Source organism: Heptranchias perlo, chromosome 15, assembly GCF_035084215.1.
Source record: "Heptranchias perlo isolate sHepPer1 chromosome 15, sHepPer1.hap1, whole genome shotgun sequence".
Lineage (NCBI taxonomy): Eukaryota > Metazoa > Chordata > Chondrichthyes > Hexanchiformes > Hexanchidae > Heptranchias > Heptranchias perlo.
This window is the reverse complement of record NC_090339.1, coordinates 10,947,392-10,966,414: the sequence shown is the minus strand read 5'-3', so window position 1 is coordinate 10,966,414 and position 19,023 is coordinate 10,947,392. Positions and strand designations below refer to the sequence as shown.

Below are 19,023 nucleotides of genomic sequence, written 5' to 3'. Positions count from 1 at the left end.
TAATGAGAATTACTCAGTTTTAAAATGGCATCAGCCAGCTGTTTCTGTGGGCTGATACATGTGACTGGTTGCAAGGCAAATAACCTTTGTGTTGACCATTCACCTGAGCTCTCTCTCAATTGAATTGATCAGACTGAAATTCTGTGGATAACTTTGACTAAAACGAGTGATATCAGATCAGCCGACCATTATACATCTCTCCCGATTTTCATTTACATTGACTTCAATATTTTCTACCTTCTTTACAGGAGGCATTGTGAGCATTCTACATGTTCTCTAGTAAGCAGTTCACGATGAGTATTGGGTTATTCTAACTCAAGATGGTAGAAAGTAAAAGACACAGGACTCAGTTTATAAGAGCAGAGGTCTGCTTCGCAAAAATATTCCTAAGCCATTTACACAAACATGTCTCAGAAAGGACTCCTTGGCCACATCTTGTCTACTTCAAACCATGGTGAGCAGTGTGGATTGCTAATGTGGTCAAGTTGGAACCATGATGTTAGATATATCTCCAAACAGGAGTGCTATTTCCTTCAGGAATTTCAAAACTGGTAAATCGACTCCCATGAGAGCATAGTGCCAGGCCAGGCCAACTCTTCAATCCAAGTGTCAGTCGTGGATCAGTGGTAGCACTCTTGCCTCTGAGTCAGAAAGTTATGGGTTCAGAGCCCCAATCCAGAGATTTGAACATAAAATCTAGACTGATAATCTAGTGCTGTACTGAGAGAGTGATGCACTGTCAAAGGTGTTGTCTTTCAGATGAGATGTTAAATCAAGGCCCTGTCTGCTCTCATAGTGGATGTAAAAGATCCTGTGGCATTATTCAAAGAAGAACAGGGGAGTTCTCCTTGGTGTCCTGGCCAATATTTATCCCTCAACCAACATCACTGAAAAACAGATTAGCTCGTCTTTATCTCATTGCTTTTTGTGGGAGCTTGCTGTGCACAAATTGGCAGTCGAGCATCCTACATTACAACAGGGACTACAGTCCATTGGCTGTAAAGCGCTTTGGGACGACATGAGGTCATGAAAGGCACTATATAAATGCAAGTCCTTTTTCTTTCTTTCAGATCACTCAGGAGCTTTAAGTCATCTCCTCCATAGTGAACAGATCCCTTATAAGTCTAGCAAGCACAAACTGGAATGCTGCGACTGACAATGAAAAGTACTAATTGCCTGTGAAATCAAGACAGCAACCTGATTTTTACTTCAAATCGCAATAGTAAATGGGCAAACAGACCATATCATTCATTGACAACATCCAGGCCTGGGCTGATAAGTGGCAAGTAACATTCGCGCCAGACAAGTGCCAAGCAATGACCATCTCCAACAAGAGAGAGTCTAACCACCTCCCCTTGACATTCAACAGCATTACCATTGCCGAATCCCCCACCATCAATATCCTGGGGGTCAACATTGACTAGAAAGTTAACTGGACCAGCCACATAAATAGTGTGGCTACAAGAGCAGGTCAGAGGCCGGGTATCCTGCGGCGAGTGACTCACCTCCTGACTCCCCAAAGCCTTTCCACCATCTACAAGGCACAAGTCAGGAGTGTGATGGAATACTCTCCACTTGCCTGGATGAGTGCAGCTCCAACAATACTCAAGAAGCTCGACACCATCCAGGACAAAGCAGCCTGCTTGATTGGCACCCCATCCACCACCCTAAACATTCACTCCCTTCACCACCATCGCACTGTGGCTGCAGTGTGTACTATCCACAGGATGCACTGTAGCAACTCGCCAAGGCTTCTTCGACAGCACCTCCCAAACCCGCAACCTCTACCACCTAGAAGGACAAGGGCAGCAGATGAATGGGAACAACACCAACTGCACGTTCCCCTCCAAATCACACACCATCCCGACTTGGAAATACATCGCCGTTCCTTCATTGTCACTGGGTCAAAATCCCGGAACTCCCTACCTAACAGCACTGTGGGAGAACCTTCACCACACGGACTACGGACTGCAGCAGTTCAAGAAGGCGGCTCACCACCACTTTCTCAAGGGCAATTAGGGATGGGCAATAAATGCTCGCCTTGCCCACATCCCATGAACGAATTAAAAAAAAATTGAAATTAATTTGGAACAAGATATGCCTTGGTTTTATGTATGACTCTTGTTTTCTCATCACAGACATTACCCAGCACCATTTCCACCAACTGCTGGATGGGAGTCCGAGCTAATTAGGAAAATGGAACTCCATTACTTTCCAATTATTTTTTGGAACTAAAAATTACAAAACAGGGCAACTTTTATTTTTCAATAAATCAATAATGTCCCTTTATAATAAATAAATGTGATATCTGCCTTGAAATTATTGTTGATGTACAAATGCTTAAAGACACTTGTCAATCCCTTGTGATATTGCACACAGGGAGTTGCAAGGATAATATTCATGTCAAGTATGTTCAGAGGGTCAGGGGATAATTGGACCAAGGTAGGGAAATGGGGACAGGGGAAGAGGAAGGGAGGGTTGGGAGGAGCGGAAAAAGGGAGTTAAGTGAGGGGAAGGAGGATAGAGAAAGAGGAAGGAAGGGGAGAGAAGCAGGGGGAGATGCAAGTCACAGGGAGGGGAGGGGAGAAGAAGAGGGAGACTGGGAGAAAGAAGAGGAAGAAAGAAAGGAGGGGGATATCTGTTCTGCAGGTTGCATTGCTGCTTGGGAAGTTCTAATAGCATGGGAGAGGGGTGAGCATCGACTGGAAAATTAAGCCAGTTGAAGAACGGGTTATGACAGGATATTCATTGAGAAATGATGATGGAGGGGAGGGGGGGCCGGGGTTTGAGTCCCAAATACTTCAGCCAGTGGAGGGGGGTGTTTTAGGTTTGCCATCCGGGTGAGGGGAGGAGGAGAATTTAGAACTGAGGACCAACTTATTATCGGCATGGGGAGTTTGAAGCCAAGCTCCTTGTGGTGTTGGTGTGTAAGTTAAGAGTTTGGAGCTCCAAAGTTTTGTCTTGGCCACAATTCTTTTCTCCATTGCTGCTGTAAGTAATGTGTGGCTAATACTCAAAGGATAGGGCCAAGCACAAGGACACGATAGACAGAGGAGCACAAAACCTCCAGTGGGAGGGGAAGTGGGGGTGAATCTTTGAGACGCAGGGTGATAGAATGCGAATCGGGGGCAAGGTGCAGAATTAAGGTTGGGATTTGGAGTGGTGCAGGTATGGTCGCTATGGAAAGGGGCTACTTTGGCCTCAATATTATTAATTTAATCAAAACGCTTAAATTTTGCCCCACATGAGGATCCTTTCATAAGGCCTACCTGCACTGGCAATCAGTACCTTTCTGCTGGAAGTGCAGGCTGAGTCTCAGGGCTGGATCAGAGTACCAGTTATGGACTTTTCACCTTATATTATGTAACACTGCAAACGCCAATCACAGCACCACCTACAGGATTAACAAGTATACATTCAGGTAAACATTGACTTTTAAACTGGGATTTCCTATTAACAAAGCCTGATGTAGGATTTTGCAATGTATTTTGGGATGGAATGGTGCAACAATAGAATCAGAATCACAGAAAATTTACGGCACAGAAGGAGGCTATTCGGCCCATCGTGACCGCACCGGCTGAGAAACGAGCCACCCAGCCTAATCCCAACTTAATATTTTCAGTATGAGTACTAGTTTAATGGAGATGGTAACTATTACCTTAAATCTGTTAAAATAGTGAATAGAGGAATGTCATATTTATACATTAATACTACAAACAGTAATTTCTAGGCTCTAGTTCAGGCTGCTGGCTGATGTATGTTTCTGAATTTCTTAACCCAGGTACAAATTATCCAATGTCAGAGGCACGTTATTAAAGACCTATTAGTCCCTAGGCACAGCATGAAATCGAGCCCCCACCTCCCCCCGACCATGTTCCACCTTTTACTTGAATCAACCACAATGTTAAAGATTCCGGCCCAATCCGGGTGCAACCGACCGAACCAGCCCAAAAGATGGGGGGAATTTAAAACGTCCGTGAGTTACGGCCAAAACCACTTGTGTTTGTGTTCTCCGTGATCTTTTACGCTGGTTCAAGATTCAACGCGTCCAAATCAGGCCCCGCCCACAAAACAGACCACGGTCCCAGGTCATTGGCGAAATTTCGCCAATTATGCTGATTCGGGAAGGCTCTTCAAATTGCGTTCATTTTCTTAGGCACACAGGCACTAGTAGGCTCGTTTTAAAAGCTTTTTCATATCAAAAAATATTTAATTTATTGAGAAACTGACTAGTGTATATCACTGAAACCAGTAAACGGTTCAGTATAGTTTCTTCAAATTATTTTCAGTTCAATTTTAAATCTGGTTACTCACAGACTGGGCAGCCTTATTAAAAATGCTTTTTTTGTGATAAACCCATTTTCAGCTGTATTAATAAAACTGCACCAGGTTACCACTCTTAAATACAATAAGGAATACTTTTTAACGGAAAGGGAAATAAAACGATTGCGTTCTATCACGTTGCCCGATTGAACTGGTTCATCGAAGATTTTATGTTTCTGATTATGCAAATACATTTTAGCGGATCCTTTTTTTATTCGTTCATGGGATGCGGGCGTCACTGGCAAGGCCAGCATTTCTTGCCTATCCCTAATTGCCCTTGAGAAGGTGGTGGTGAACCGCCATCTTGAACCGCTGCAGTCCGTGTGGTGAAGGTTCTCCCACAGTGCTGTTAGGAAGGGAGTTCCAGGATTTTGACCCAGCGTCGATGAAGGAACGGCGATATATTTCCATATTGGGATGGTGTGTGACTTGGAGGGGAACGTGCAGGTGGTGGTGTTCCCATGCATCTGCTGCCCTTGTCCTTCTAGTTGGTAGAGATCGCGGGTTTGGGAGGTGCTGCCGAAGAAGCCTTGGCGAGTTGCTGCAGTGCATCCTGTGGGTGTTTAAGGTGTTGGATGGGGTGCCAATCAAGCGGGCTGCTTGTCCTGGATAGTGTCGAGCTTCTTGAGTGTTGTTGGAGCTGAACTCATCCAGGCAAGTGGAGAGTATTCCATCACACTCCTGACATGTGCCTCGTAGATGGTGGAAAGGCTTTGAGGAGTCAGGAGGTGAGTCACTCGCTGAAGAATACCCAGTCTCTGACCTACTCTTGTAGCCACAGTATTTATATGGCTGGTCGATTTAAGTTTCTGGTCAATGGTGACCCTCAGGATGTTGATGGTGGGGGATTCAGCAATGGTAATGCCATTGAATGGCAAGAGGAGGTGGTTAGACCCTCTCCTGTTGGAGATGGTTATTGCCTGGCACTTGTCTGGTGTGAATGTTACTTGCCACTTATTAGCCCAAAGCCTGGATGTTGTCCAGGTCTTGCTGCATGAGGGCACCGACTGCTTCATTTTCTGAGGGGTTGCAAATGGAACTGAACACTGTGCAATCATCAGCAAACATCCCCATTTCTGACCTTATGATGGAGGGAAGGTCATTGATGAAGCAGCTGAAGATGGTTGGGCCTAGGACACTGCCCTGAGGAACTGCTGCAGCAATGTCCTGGGTTTGAGATGATTGGATTCCCACGACCACTACCATCTTCCTTTGTGCTAGGTATGACTCCAGCCATTGATTTCAATTTTACTAGGGCTCCTTGGTGCCACACTCGGTCAAATGCTGCCTTGATGTCAAGGGCAGTCACTCTCACCTCACCTCTGTAATTCAGCTCTTTTGTCCATGTTTGGACCAAGGCTGTAATGAGGTCTGAAGCCGAGTGGTCCTGGCAGAACCCAAACTGAGTATCGGTGAGCAGGTTATTGGTGAGTAAGTGTCGCTTGATAGCACTGTCGAAAATACCTTCCATCACTTTGCTGATGATTGAGAGTAGGCTGATGGGGTGATAATTGGCCGGATTGGATTTGTCCTATTTTTGTGGACAGGACATTCCTGGGCAATTTTCCACATTGTCGGGTGGATGCCAGTGTTGTAGCTGTACTGGAACAGCTTGGCTAGAGGCGCAGCTAGTTCTGGAGCACAAGACTTCAGCACTACAGCTGGGATGTTGTCGGGGTCCATAGCCTTTACTCTATCCAGTACACTCAGCCATTTCTTGATATCACATGGAGTGAATCGAATTGGCTTCTATGATGGTGGGGATCTCGGGAGGAGGCTGAGATGTATCATCCCTTTGGCACTTCTGGCTGAAGGTGGTTGCAAACGCTTCAGCCTTGTCTTCTAAACTCACGTGCTGGGCTCTGCCATCATTGAGGATAGGGATGTTCACGGAGCCTCCTCCTCCTCCCTTTAGTTGTTTAATTGACCACCACCATTCACGACTGGATGTAGCAGGACTGCAGAGCTTTGATCTGATCCGTTGGTTGTGGGATCGCTTAGCTCTGTCCATAGCATGCCACCTCCGCTGTTTAGCATGCATATCGTCCTGTGTTGTAGCTTCACCAGGTTGGCACCTCATTTTTAGGAATGCCTGGTGCTGCTCCTGGCATGCTCTTCTACACTCCTCATTGAACCAGGGTTGATCCCCGGCTTTATGGTAATGGTAGAGTGAGGAAAATTCCGGGCCATGAGGTTACAGATTGTGCTGGAATACAATTCTGCTGCTGCTGATGGCCCACAGTGCCTCAAGAATACCCAGTTTTGAGCTGCGAGATCTGTTCTGAATCTATCCCATTTAGCACAGTGATAATGCCACACAACGGACGGAGTCCTCAGTGTGAAGATGGGACGTCATCTCCACAAGGACTGTGCAGTGGTCACTCCTACCAATAGTGTCATGGACAGATGCATCTGCGACAGGTTTTACCCTTGTGTTGGTTCGCTCACCAGCTACCGCAGATCTGGCAGCTATGTCGTTCAGGACTCAGCCAGCTTGGTCAGTAGTGGTGCTACTGAGCCACTCTTGGTGATGGTCATTGAAGTCCCCCTCTCAGAGTACATTCTGTGCCCTTGCTACCCTTAATACTTCCTCCAAGTGCTGCTCAACATGGAGGAGGACTGATTCATCAGCTGAGGGAGAGCAGTAGGTTTCCTTGCCCATGTTTGACCTAATGCCATGAGACTTCATGGGGTCCAGAGTCAATGTTGAGGACTCCCAGGGCCACTCCTTCCTGACTGTATATCACTGTACTGCCACCTCTGGGATGATGATGGAGGAGTCTGGGACGTTGGCTGAAAGGTATGATTCTGTGAGTATAGCTATGTCAGGCTGTTGCTTGACTAGTCTGTGGGACAGCTCTCCTAATTTTGGCACAAGTATCCAGATGTTAGTGAGGAGGACTTTGCAGGGTCGACTGGGTTTGGTTTACCTTTGTCATGTCACAGTGCCCAGTGATCCAATACGGGTAGTCTATCTGGTTTTATTCTTATTATGTCTTTTTGTAATAGATTTTATTTAATTAACTGAATTTAAATTCCCCAGCCGCCATGGCGGGATTTGAAGTCATTATCTCTGGATTACTAGTCCAGTAACATAACCATTATGCTACCGTGCCCTATATACCCTACCTTGAGGCAGAACGTAACCACCGCGATTTCAAGTGCATTTTGGGCCCATTTTAGGAGCAATTTTCCGATTGTGCCCAAAGTGGAAACTCTACCCCATTCTCTTGCTTCTCCCCTCAGCAAAAAAAATGAATGACTTATACTTGCCATGATAGTTAAGCAAATCTCTCAATTTAAAAATAGGAATTTAGTCAATTTTCAACATTGTAATTTGACAATAGGAATTGTTTCTGAAAGTTAATTGACACATATACCACTAAGTATATTTTTTGCTATGTTTGCGATAGTGCTGGATTATTGGGGTGCGGGTTTTTGTAACCCCCTGATTCTGTCAAATCTTATGGGGGTAGATTCGGTGCTCCCAGTGAGCTCCCAGTGTGTATTTTACCAGTGACAGGGAGCTCGCCAAGTCGGGGGGAGGGGTGAAGTGGAGTTATCCAGCACTGTGGCAACAATTTAGTGACGCAACAGTCATTTAAAGAGATGGGGCTTTTTCTTTGCAGGCAAACAGTTTTAGAAAGTTTTGAACTGTTAAATTGAACCAGCAGCAAGGAGGAGCAACCAGGTCCATGGATGAATGAGTTGAGTTGCTGCTGTAAGAACTTGAGGAAAGGAAGGTTGCTTCATTTGGCACTCCAGGGTAACTTCTCCACGGCAGGAAGGAAATTGTAAGGGCTTTAAAAAGTAAAGGTATAGTTAAAGAGATGGTAGGACCCCAGAGATGAATGGGGCCCATTGAGGTGTGGTGGAGATATTTTGCATTGTTGTTTTACAAATATTGGTGGAAACTAGAGAAAGAAATGGAACAATTGTTAGAGATAACTGAAAATTAATTGGTTTTAGCAAAACTTAGCAGAACTCAAGGTAAATAAGTCACTGGTGCCTGATGCCATACACCCTAGGCTATTGAAAGAAGTTAGAGAGCAGATAGCAGAGGCTTCCTGCCACAGTTTTTCAATCTTCCTTAGATGTGCAAATTGTGCAGTGGCATTGGAAAATAGCCAGCGCATAACAATTTTTGCTCCAGAAGGTAACTATATAGATCAATTAATTTGATGTTTGTTGTGGGTAAACTATAAGAATCCATAATTTAAGATAAAAGTAATAAGCATTTTCGAAATGCTCAGGTTAATCGAGGATTTGTTGAAGGCAAGTCATGTTTGACAAATTAAATAGAGTCTTTGAAGGCAGGATCAATTGGATAAAGAGAATGCAGTCGACCTATTGAGTTTTGTGAAGGCGTTCGAGAAAATAACTTAAAAGAGGCTTGTTAGAAAAATGCAGGCATACGCTGAAAGAGAAAATGATTGAAAGTTGGTAAGTGGATAGATTTTTGTTAGGTAAGGGTTTCAAGGGATATGGAGCTAAAGCAGGTAAATGGAGTTGAGATACAAGAGTTGAGATACAGATCAGCCATGATCTGATTGAATGGCGGAGCAGGCCCGAGGGACTGAATGGCCTACTCCTGTTCCTATAATGGGACATCATATGAGACCATGTTTTAAGATCAAAGTATCAAGGAAATTTACAAAAGATGAACAAACACATCAGTAAGAGTAACAATTTTTTTTACTATTGGTACCTTTCCACCTAACTTCTCAAATGGACAAAATAATAATGAGATAGCACTCTAAGAATAATTTAATACCGTGTAAATAACTTCGAAAGTACGCACAATGTTTCTCCTTTAACTGGTACCATCTCTTCTTAAGCATTTTCAAACTAGCCCTGATTGAAACAGAGGTCTTTTTTTAAATAACCTGGAAAAAAGTTACCAGGACTTCCTGGATTTTGAATACCTCACAAATTGAAAAAGAAACTTTCAGTCAAATAGAAACTGGCCAATCATTAAGTTTGAATTCTCCCTCTCTCACCCATATCTAATGAAACTTGCAATGGTGTCAAATAAGCTTTGTGTAAGTATCTGCTTTGCAGTCATTTTTTAAAAAACTGTTTATGTTCAGTGATTAGATTTACAAGAACTGAAAAGTAGATAAAATTACATAATTTTGTCCCAGTAATACTTACCTCACTGGCCACAGTGTGATCCCACTGAAAGAAAGTGAACTGCTTATTCAAATATTTTGGTCTTAATTTCAGCTACAGTCCCTTAAAGCAAATGCCACTACATCACGTTGACTGGATCCAGTGAGACATCGTAATGAACTAGCTCAGATAGCTCTATATTGGTATAGAAGACTTGAAGAAACAGTGCATGCTTACACTAAGTTACCTGCTACCACGTAGTAGTCATTGTACTAAGGAGGAGTAAGGCCATATCTTATTTCTATTGTTAATCCATTAAAAATCGAGAACAATATCGCATCAGAAAACATACTGGGGTAGATCTTGACTTTGTGCGATAGTGTAAAACGGGTGATAGCGAATTGGCAGCCTGTTTTACATCTCGCTTGATTTTTACTTCCATTGAAGTCAGTGGAAAGGAAGCTCAGGCCTAGTGTATAATGGGTGGGCAAATTCGATATTGCCCATTTAACACCATTGCACAAAGTTAAAATTGCTCCCACTGTGCTTAAGAGTAATTGGAAATTAAATACCTGCCTGAATAGAAAGTAGCCTATCTGATTTGAATAAAGTTTAGCATTGCATAAAAAATATCACAATGGTTTCCTAGTTTAACATAGTTTAACCATTTCAGCTTACGTAAAACTGTTCTCACTAGTCAGGTCCAGCTAAAGGCTGCGAAGGCAGTCAGGTTTCCTAAACAGAAAGCAGTGATGGGAAGCTTTCACGAGTCTGAGAGAGTAGTTAGGAATTATTCAGTTAGTCAAGAAGATGATCTACTGATGTGGGAAAGCATAGCATATTCATTAGATTCATATTATTATGCAAAGACAAGTTGTACTGATTGAACTAAGTGAATCTGATCATACCAGTTGCTGTGTATGTTCACTCGCTATGAAATAAAGCAGCTTAAGGATTTGCGTCTGGCTTTATCTCACTAATTCTTTGCTTGGTCCATCTTTGAACAGATTGAAGAAGGACATGTGTAAAAGGCAAGCATATCCGGTTCAGGTCACAAGGGGATACTATTGTTAAACCCCAGATTATGCTATCATATAGTTAGATATTGGGCAGTATGGGAATACCCCTAAATGTAAGATACTTGGAACTTATGGGTGTGACTAGCACCTCTGATTCTGAGAGAACATCTAAAGCAGATCTGAAAATTGAAACACCAGGTTATAACTGATATGGTGCAGTAATATATGGCAAATGGAAAGTAATAGGATGAGTGATTCGAAGGAGGAGTGATTTTTCTATCGTTGATCTTTAAAGAAAAGAAAGACTTGTACTTATATACTGCCTTTCACAACCTCAGGATGTCCCAAAGTGGTTTACAGCCAATAAAGTACTTTTGAAGTGTAGTCACTGTTGTAATGTAGGAAATGCGGCAGCCAATTTGTGTACAGCAAGGTCCCACAAACAGCAATGTGATAAATGAGCAGATAATCTGTTTTAGTGATGTTGGTTGAGGGATAATTATTGACTAGACACGGGGGTGAATGTCCCTGCTCTTTTTCAATATGGTGCCATGGGATCTTTTACGTCCACCTGAGAGGGCAGATTTGGCCTTGGTTTAACGTCTCATCCGAAAGACGGCATCTCTGACAGTGCAGCACTCGCTCAGTACTGCATTGGAGTGTCAGCCCAGAATTTGTATTCAACTCTCTGGAGTTGGAAATGAACCCAAATACTTCTGATTCAGAGGAGAGAGTGCTACCCACTGAGCCATGGCTGACGCCTTTAGTGTGAAGTGCTTGCTGTGGAAGACATTTGCGTCTTCTATTGATGTCCTATAATCATCAATGACTCCGCTGAGGCCTATTTTCTGATATTGACTATTAGGCTAGAAATTACTATTGGTGATTAATAGTTGACAAACTCTTGATGCGTTTGTATGACTTGTCTGACCGCTATTTTAATGGAGACATTAACTCTTCATTAAAATAGCAGAGGAATGCTATACAAATGTGTTTGCTAATATCACCAACAGTAGCTTTTAGTCTGTTATTCTTACATGGATTAAATTGAACCCAGAGGTTTGAAGGGTAAAGATGTAAAGACTGAATTCGAATGTGAATGAGTGTAGAATATACCATGGTCAAGTTATACTACAATCAGTATCTTTGTTATTAACTATTTTGCGTTTATTGTATTATGAGAAAGGGCAGCCTCATTCAGGGTTTTCTTCTTGCTCCTAATTTGAGTATTCCATTTGTAGGGATCATTGTGTGCCAATTCTGAAAACAATATTTTGGAGGATGGGACACATTTTCCCATCTTTTGGCCCCCAACAGCATCATTGAGCACTCCTACTCCAGTATAGTATGGGTCAGGCACAGGCTGAAGGTCCTTCTAATCTGCCACAATAGTGGGGCAAGAGTCCATCCCTGAATATGTAGTAACAGTACTTATGACGATTTCCTCTGCTTGGTTTGGAACTACTGAATAGAAGGAATGTTTGTAAACAGAGTTATAATCTCCCTATACAAACAAGCAGAGGAAATTCTACCCCTTAACCCAGACTCAAAAGAGCAACCTGTACTGCACCAATGACAATCATAGAATTTACAGCACAGAATAAGGCCATTCAGCCTATTTATCTGTACCAGTGCTAGCTCTCTGTTCTAGTCCTACATATCCATTTAGATTCTTCATTTTGAAATACATATGTGATTCCCTTTTAAAGAAGTTATGGGCCTAAATTTTAACCCCACAAACGGGTGAGTTGGGGGCGGGTGGGAAGATAAAAATTGTAGAAAATTAAAACTCATCCTCATCTCGCCTCCAATCTGCCCACTTCCGGTTTTAACGGAGGCGGGATGAGGGACGGGCGACCAACCCGTTCTCAGGAGGCGAGTCGGTCAGTGAAAGCTTTCAAGGAGGCTGCGGGCCTCCATTTTTACAGCTTTTTTATCTTTAACCAGTGGGGGTCGGGATTCCCGGGCCTTCTGCTTCACGCCACGTGAGAGGAGGCGAATTGGCCTGGAAAGCCTTTGTCACATTGCTTGTGGGCCCAGAGGAGCAGAGTTGCTTCCCCCAGGCCCAACAAGCCTACCTGCAGTGACCCTCCCCCCACAATCTCCGACCAACCTCCCTCCCATGATCTCCGACCCACCCCGATGAACGACCCCCCCAATGACCAATGCCCCGGTGACCCCCGACCCCTGATGACTCCTGGCCCCCTGATGACCGACCCCCCAATGACCCCTGACCCCCGATGACTCCCGACCCCTCCAGTGACTGACCCCGATGACCGACCCCCCGATGACACCCAATGCCCATTGACCGACCCCTGATGACCCCCGACGACAGACCCCCAACCCCCCTGATGACCGGTCCTTGATGATTCCTGACCCCCGATGACCCCGCCTCCGATGACCCTGACCACCGTCGACGGACCCCTGTTGACTCCTGACCTCCCCCCGATGACCGATCCCTGATGACTCCCGACCCCCGATGACCCAGCCCCCGATGACCCCCGATCTCGACCCCCCCCCCACCATGACTGACCTCCCCATCTAAGTCTTACCTGCTTGCATCCGCATCCTGGCTTTTCTCCCGTCCGACTGCCGGCCAGGCCGGCCTGTGGGGCGGGAAACCGACAAAAATAAATAAATGTCCTTACATCAAAATTGTAAGGACGGCTGGGAGACCCGTACTTCTATTTATAAAGCCCAGGATCCCGTATACTTTTTCACCCGCCCTCTTCCCAGCTCCGTGTTAAAACTTACCCCGTGGTCTCTGCCTCAACAACATGTGGTAAAGCATCCCATGACTCCTCTGTGAAACACATTTCTTCATTCTTCTAGAAATAATCCTGAGTCTACATTATTTATAGTCTTCACTATTTTCACAGAGTAGAAGTGCAAAAGGAAATAAGAGGAGCAAAGAGAGGCTATGAGATTAATTTGACAGCCAACATAAAAGGGAATCCAAAAGTCTTCTATGGGCATATAAATAATAAACTTGTAGTAAGAGGAGGGGTCGGGCTGATTAGGGATCAAAAAAGAGATCTATGCACGGAGGCTGAGGGCATGGCTGAGGTACTAAATGATTACTTTGCATCTGTCCTTACCATTTTATTTAATAGCTTCATTTTGAATTTAAAATGGAGGCAGTGACACGTACACATAAAGTAAATGAAGACAAGGATTACCGATTATTCTGTGGCATTATCTGACTCAAACTGCTAATTAAAATAACTTGAACAACTGGAAAGGCTCTATGATGAGTCATACGAGCAGCAACCCACATTTACAGCATTATAAATCAAAGTCACAGTAAAAGAGGAGGTAGTCGAGATACAGGGTGGGTTAAAAATTGATAAAGAGCAGATACTAGAAAGGCTATCTGTACTTAAAGTAGATAAGTCACCCGGTCCGGATGGGATGCATCCTAGGTTGCTGAGGGAAGTAAATAAATTTAAAACAGAAATAGACAGTTTCCTAGAAGTTAAGGGAATTAGGGGTTACGGGGAGCGGGCAGGAAATTGGAGATGAATTTAGATTTGAGGTTAGGATCATATCAGCCATGATCTTATTGAATGGCGGAGCAGGCTCGAGGGGCCGATTGGCCTACTCCTGCTCCTATTTCTTATGTTCTTATGTTCTTATAAGGGTGGAAATTGCAGAGGTGCTGGCCATAATCTTCCAATCCTCTTTAGATATGGGGGTGGTGCCAGAGGACTGGAGAATTGCAAATGTTACACCCTTGTTCAAAAAATGGTGTAAGGATAAACCCAGCAACTACAGGCCAGTCAGTTTAACCTCAGTGGTGGGGAAACTTTTAGAAACGATAATCTGGGACAAAATTAATACTCACTTGGACAAGTGTGGATTAATAAAGGAAAGTCAGCACTGATTTGTTAAAGGCAAATTGTGTTTAACTAACTTGATTGAGTTTTTTGATGAGGTAACAGAGAGGGTTGATGAGGGCAATGCGGTTGATGTGTATATGGACTTTCAAAAGGCGTTTGACAAAGTGCCACATAATAGGCTTGTCAGCAAAATTAAAGCCCATGGAATAAAAGGGGCAGTGGCAGCATGGATACGAAATTGGCTAAGTGACAGGAAACAGACAGTAGTGGTGAAAGGTTGTTTTTCGGACTGGAGGAAGGTGTACAGTGGTGTTCCCCAGGGTTCGATACGAGGAGCACTGCTTTTTTTGATATATATTAATGATTTGGACTTGGGTGTACAGGGCACAATTTCAAAATTTGCAGATGGCACAAAACTTGGAAGTATAGTAAGCAGGAGGATAGTGATAGACTTCAAGAGGATATAGACAGGCCGGTGAAATGGGCGGACACATGGCAGGTGAAATTTAACACAGAGAAGTGCGAAGTCATATATTTTGACAGGAAGAATGAGGAGAGGCAATATAAACTAAATTATACAATTCTAAAGGGGGTGCAGGAACATAGAGACCAGGGGGTATATGTGCACAAATCTTTGACGGTGGCAGAACAGGTTGAGAATGCAGTTGAAAAAGGATACGGGATCCTTGGCTTTATAAATAGAGGCATAGAGTACAAAAGCAAAGAAGTCATGTTGAACCTTTATAAAACACTGGTTCAGCCACAACTGGAATATTGTGTCCAATTCTGGGCACCACACTTTAGGAAGGATGTGAAGTCCTTAGAGAGGGTGCAGAAAAGATTTACTAGAATGGTTCCAGGGATGAGGGACTTCAGTTACGTGGATAGACTGGAGAAGCTGGGGTTGTTCTCCTTAGAGCAGAGAAGGTTAAGAGGAAATTTGATAGAAATGTTCAAAATCATAAAGGGTTTAGATAAAGTAAATAAAAAGAAATTGTTCCCATTGGCATAAGGGTCGAGAACCAGAGGACACAGATTTATGGTGATTGGCAAAAGAACCAAAAGCGACATGAGGACAAACTTTTTTACGCAGCGAGTAGTTATGATCTGGAATACATTGCCTAAAAGGGTGGTGGAAGCAGAGTCAAACCTGGCTTTCAAAAAGGAATTGGATAAATACTTGAAGGGAAAAGATTTGCAGGGCAGTGGGGAAAGAGCGGGGAAATGGGACTAACTGGATTGCTCTTACAAAGAGCCAGCATGGCCTCGATGGGCTGAATGACCTCCTTCTGTGCTGTAACCATTCTATGATTCTATGAATTATCCTCTCAAAATGTTTCATAATTTTGAAAACCACTATTAGATTCTCCCTCTCCCCCTCAACCTTCTCTGCTTTAGTGAGAAAAGCTCCATTTTTTTGAGCTTTTCTTCATAATTCTCATTCCTAGAATCATACAAGTGAATATTCACTATACCCTTTCCCTGGCTCTAATATCCTTTCTATAATGGAGTGCCAGAACTGCAGCCAAAATTCCAACTGTAACCTGTTTATAAAACCCATAATCCAATATGCCTTTTTATGACCCTTGCCACCTGCACTTTCATTATTGAACTACTGCACCCCTTGATCTCTGTGTCTCCAATCTGCTGAGAATCTTAAGGTGGATTTCTTTCTCTGTTCTTTTCCCCAGAACGTACTACTTTATATTTCTTTGCATTGAACTGCTCCCCTGTCCGCCCACTCCAAAAACCTGTCTATGTCTTGCAATCACCCTTACAGTTTGCCGTGGTCTTAATTTGGTATTATCAAACTTGAATCATCATTCTTGTGCTCTGTTTGAATCATTTACACAAAACATCCCTGGGGCACACACTATCCAAGAGGTGAAAGGGATTAAGGAGATAGTTTCAGAGTGTGGAACAGAACTGGTTTGAGACTAACTAAACTGATTTCCTGTTGGATCAATGGGGGTAATTTTCACTTCAAAAAAAATTATGCCTATAAAATTTGTCCAGTACAGATTGGATGCCCATATACCCTCTTCACCTCTGATTTTCCTTTCCAATGAAGTTAATAGAAAGTAAAATCGGGTGAGGTATATAACAGACAGCCGATCTACCAGTTTTCCAGCACAGCTGAAAGAGAGAATGACCCCCGATGAGTTTATCGAATGAGTGGCTGAGCAGTTAGCCTGGAGATTGCATTTGGAATTACAATGAGCACCAGCCCCATGCAAAGGGCTGGGCATCAATCATTTAGAGAGTGTGGAGCAGCCCACATTCATTTATTGAGAGCTGCTAAATTATGGATGGGAGGATGTGACTTTTTAGTGTTATATTGCTGAAGTCATCCATTCACACCGATGACCTCATTAATGCCAACACAATTTGTGTTTAAATGGAACACAGACAAATTTCTAAGCTACCCTTCAAATGTGTAGCTTATTCCTAACTCTCACATAAATTCCCTGTTGCAGCAGAACCCGCTTGACTGTACTGACAGATGATCTGCTACAGAAATGAGCTACAACATAGAGGGTTTTTTTGGCTACAGCGTGTTTGGGATTTAGTGCTCCACTTGCACTGCGACTATTTGAGGATAAACAAGAGCAGGAAAGGATTACCCATGATGTAAAATGGTGCACAAGACATACGCTGAGGTCTCATCAACACACCAACTCATTGGGTCTACCATCGTAGGCATAGATACCTGGGAAAGACTGGGAAGCAGGATCTTAAGAGGCTGAGATAAGCAGGGAGCGGTCTCAGAACTGTGTAATCTTCTTAGAGAAGTCCTCTAGATATAGACAAACATTCAAATGATACAACAATTGGTCCCGAAAGTCACCAGCCCTCGATTTCTGTGTGTCAGGTCTTTCCAGACAAGCACTGGTGATATATGCAGTGTCAGTTACTTTGCTGTCACAGATGATTCAGGGAGGTGACACATGCAGATTTAGCAGGGCCAACTGCTTTGTTATTCTTAACAGTGAGCAGCAACAGCAGCATGATAGGGCAGCACAATTCGCCATATGTACTGGCTTTCCAGGAGTCCAGAGAGACATCGATTGCATTCATGTTGACATTTGGGTCCTTGTACATTATGAAACTCCCAGTACAAGCTGTGAGGACTTTTATTCCATTAATGCACAGTTGGGTTATGGCCACCATCACAGTTGAATGCAGGTGGAGGCCTGCTTCACTGGGAGCTCCCATGATGCTTTTATTTTAAGTTAACCATCAACTCCATGCTTATTTAAAGGGGAAAAGAAGCATGGAGGGATGGTTCCTAGGGGACCAAGGTAGCCTCTGCAGCCATGTTTGGTGACACTATTGCACCAACCATGAAGAGAGGTGTAACAAGGTTCATGCTACAACCAAGATGAATATTAAATATAGCACTGGGATCTTGAAGTAGAGCTTCTGATGTCTTAACTGGTCAGGGGCCCTGAAAGTTACCACAGCCCTCAATTTCTGTGTGTTGAGTACTTCTGAGCAAGCACTAGTGACATATGCAGCGTCAGCCAATTTGATGTCACAGATACAACGAGAAGGTGACACGAGCATTATTCACAAACGTGCTCTTCATGGAGTAACTCATCCTTAAATTCATTTACATAAATCAGCTAAAATTCTCCATCTCAAGATCATGCGATCATTAGAAACAAAGAAAGCCAGTTGGCCCATCTTAATTCATCCATCTAGAAAGATTCTAAATCTCTTCTGTCTCTTTACTTTCCAATAGTCATTGTAGAGCTGGTGCCAGACATTTATAACAATCAGATGGCAGATCCAGTCAGTCACCTATACAGTGCCCCCAGCAGTCTAATATACTTAAAATCTTCATTCTTTATAAATTTAGCAACGATACCCTTTTCAGGTTGAATCTGACCAATTTCCAAACAGTACACGTCCATTAACAAGTGTCTCGAGTGTTTGTAAGATCTTGCTGTGCACAAATTCACTGCCGCGATCCCCTACAATACAACAGTGACTGTCCTTCAAAAAAGTATTTAATTGTCTGTAAAGCGCTTTGACATGTCCTAAGGTCGGGAAAGGTGCTATATAAATACAAGTCTTTCCTTTTTCTTTTGATTGATTCTACTCTCACTTATGCAGGAATACTCAATGGCTGGGATGTGGCATCATCTCAAGAGCCACCTGCCTGATCTGTGATGACAACACATGTGCTCCTGCATTTCCTCATTATGTCTATTGATCAGTCTGAGGGTAGAACTTTGGGAAGCAATGAAGTCAAAGTAAGCCAGCTAAAGGTGATTTTTCTCCAAACATGTTAAAATCAGCAAGAGTGCATCTTTGAAGTTTGAGCCATAGCCCTCAATATATGTCCTGACCAATATTTATCCCTCAATCAACATCACTAAAACATATTATCTGGTCATTATCACATTGCAGTTTGTGGGATCTTGCTGTGTGCAAATTGGCTGCCGCACTTCCTACAGTGCAACAGTGACTACACTTTAAAAGTACTTAATTGGCTGTGAAGTGTTCTGGGGTTGTGAAAGGCGCTATATAAATGTAAGTCTTTTCTTCATTCTGTTCTCTACAGAAGCAGTGTGAGCATTCTTAAGAGTTGCTCCCACTGTGCCCATGACCTGCACCACCGAGCAGCCCACTGCAGATTCCAGTCTCTACAATGTGCCGATCATCCATCCAGTGCTTTGCAGATGTGCGTCGTGCATGCCTCCACACCCCTCTCCTGACCTTGC

General features: G+C 43.5%; 1 long non-coding RNA gene across 1 annotated transcript in view; it reads right to left on the bottom strand.

Moving 5' to 3' along the window:
- Positions 1–3,323, bottom strand: part of LOC137332686 (uncharacterized) — a 36,445-nt gene extending 33,122 nt beyond the window's left edge. Inside the window, exon 1 of the long non-coding RNA XR_010965713.1 lies at positions 3,270–3,323. This is a non-coding gene — a long non-coding RNA (uncharacterized lncRNA). The remainder of the gene's footprint in view (positions 1–3,269) is intronic.
- Positions 3,324–19,023: the final 15,700 nt, after the last annotated feature.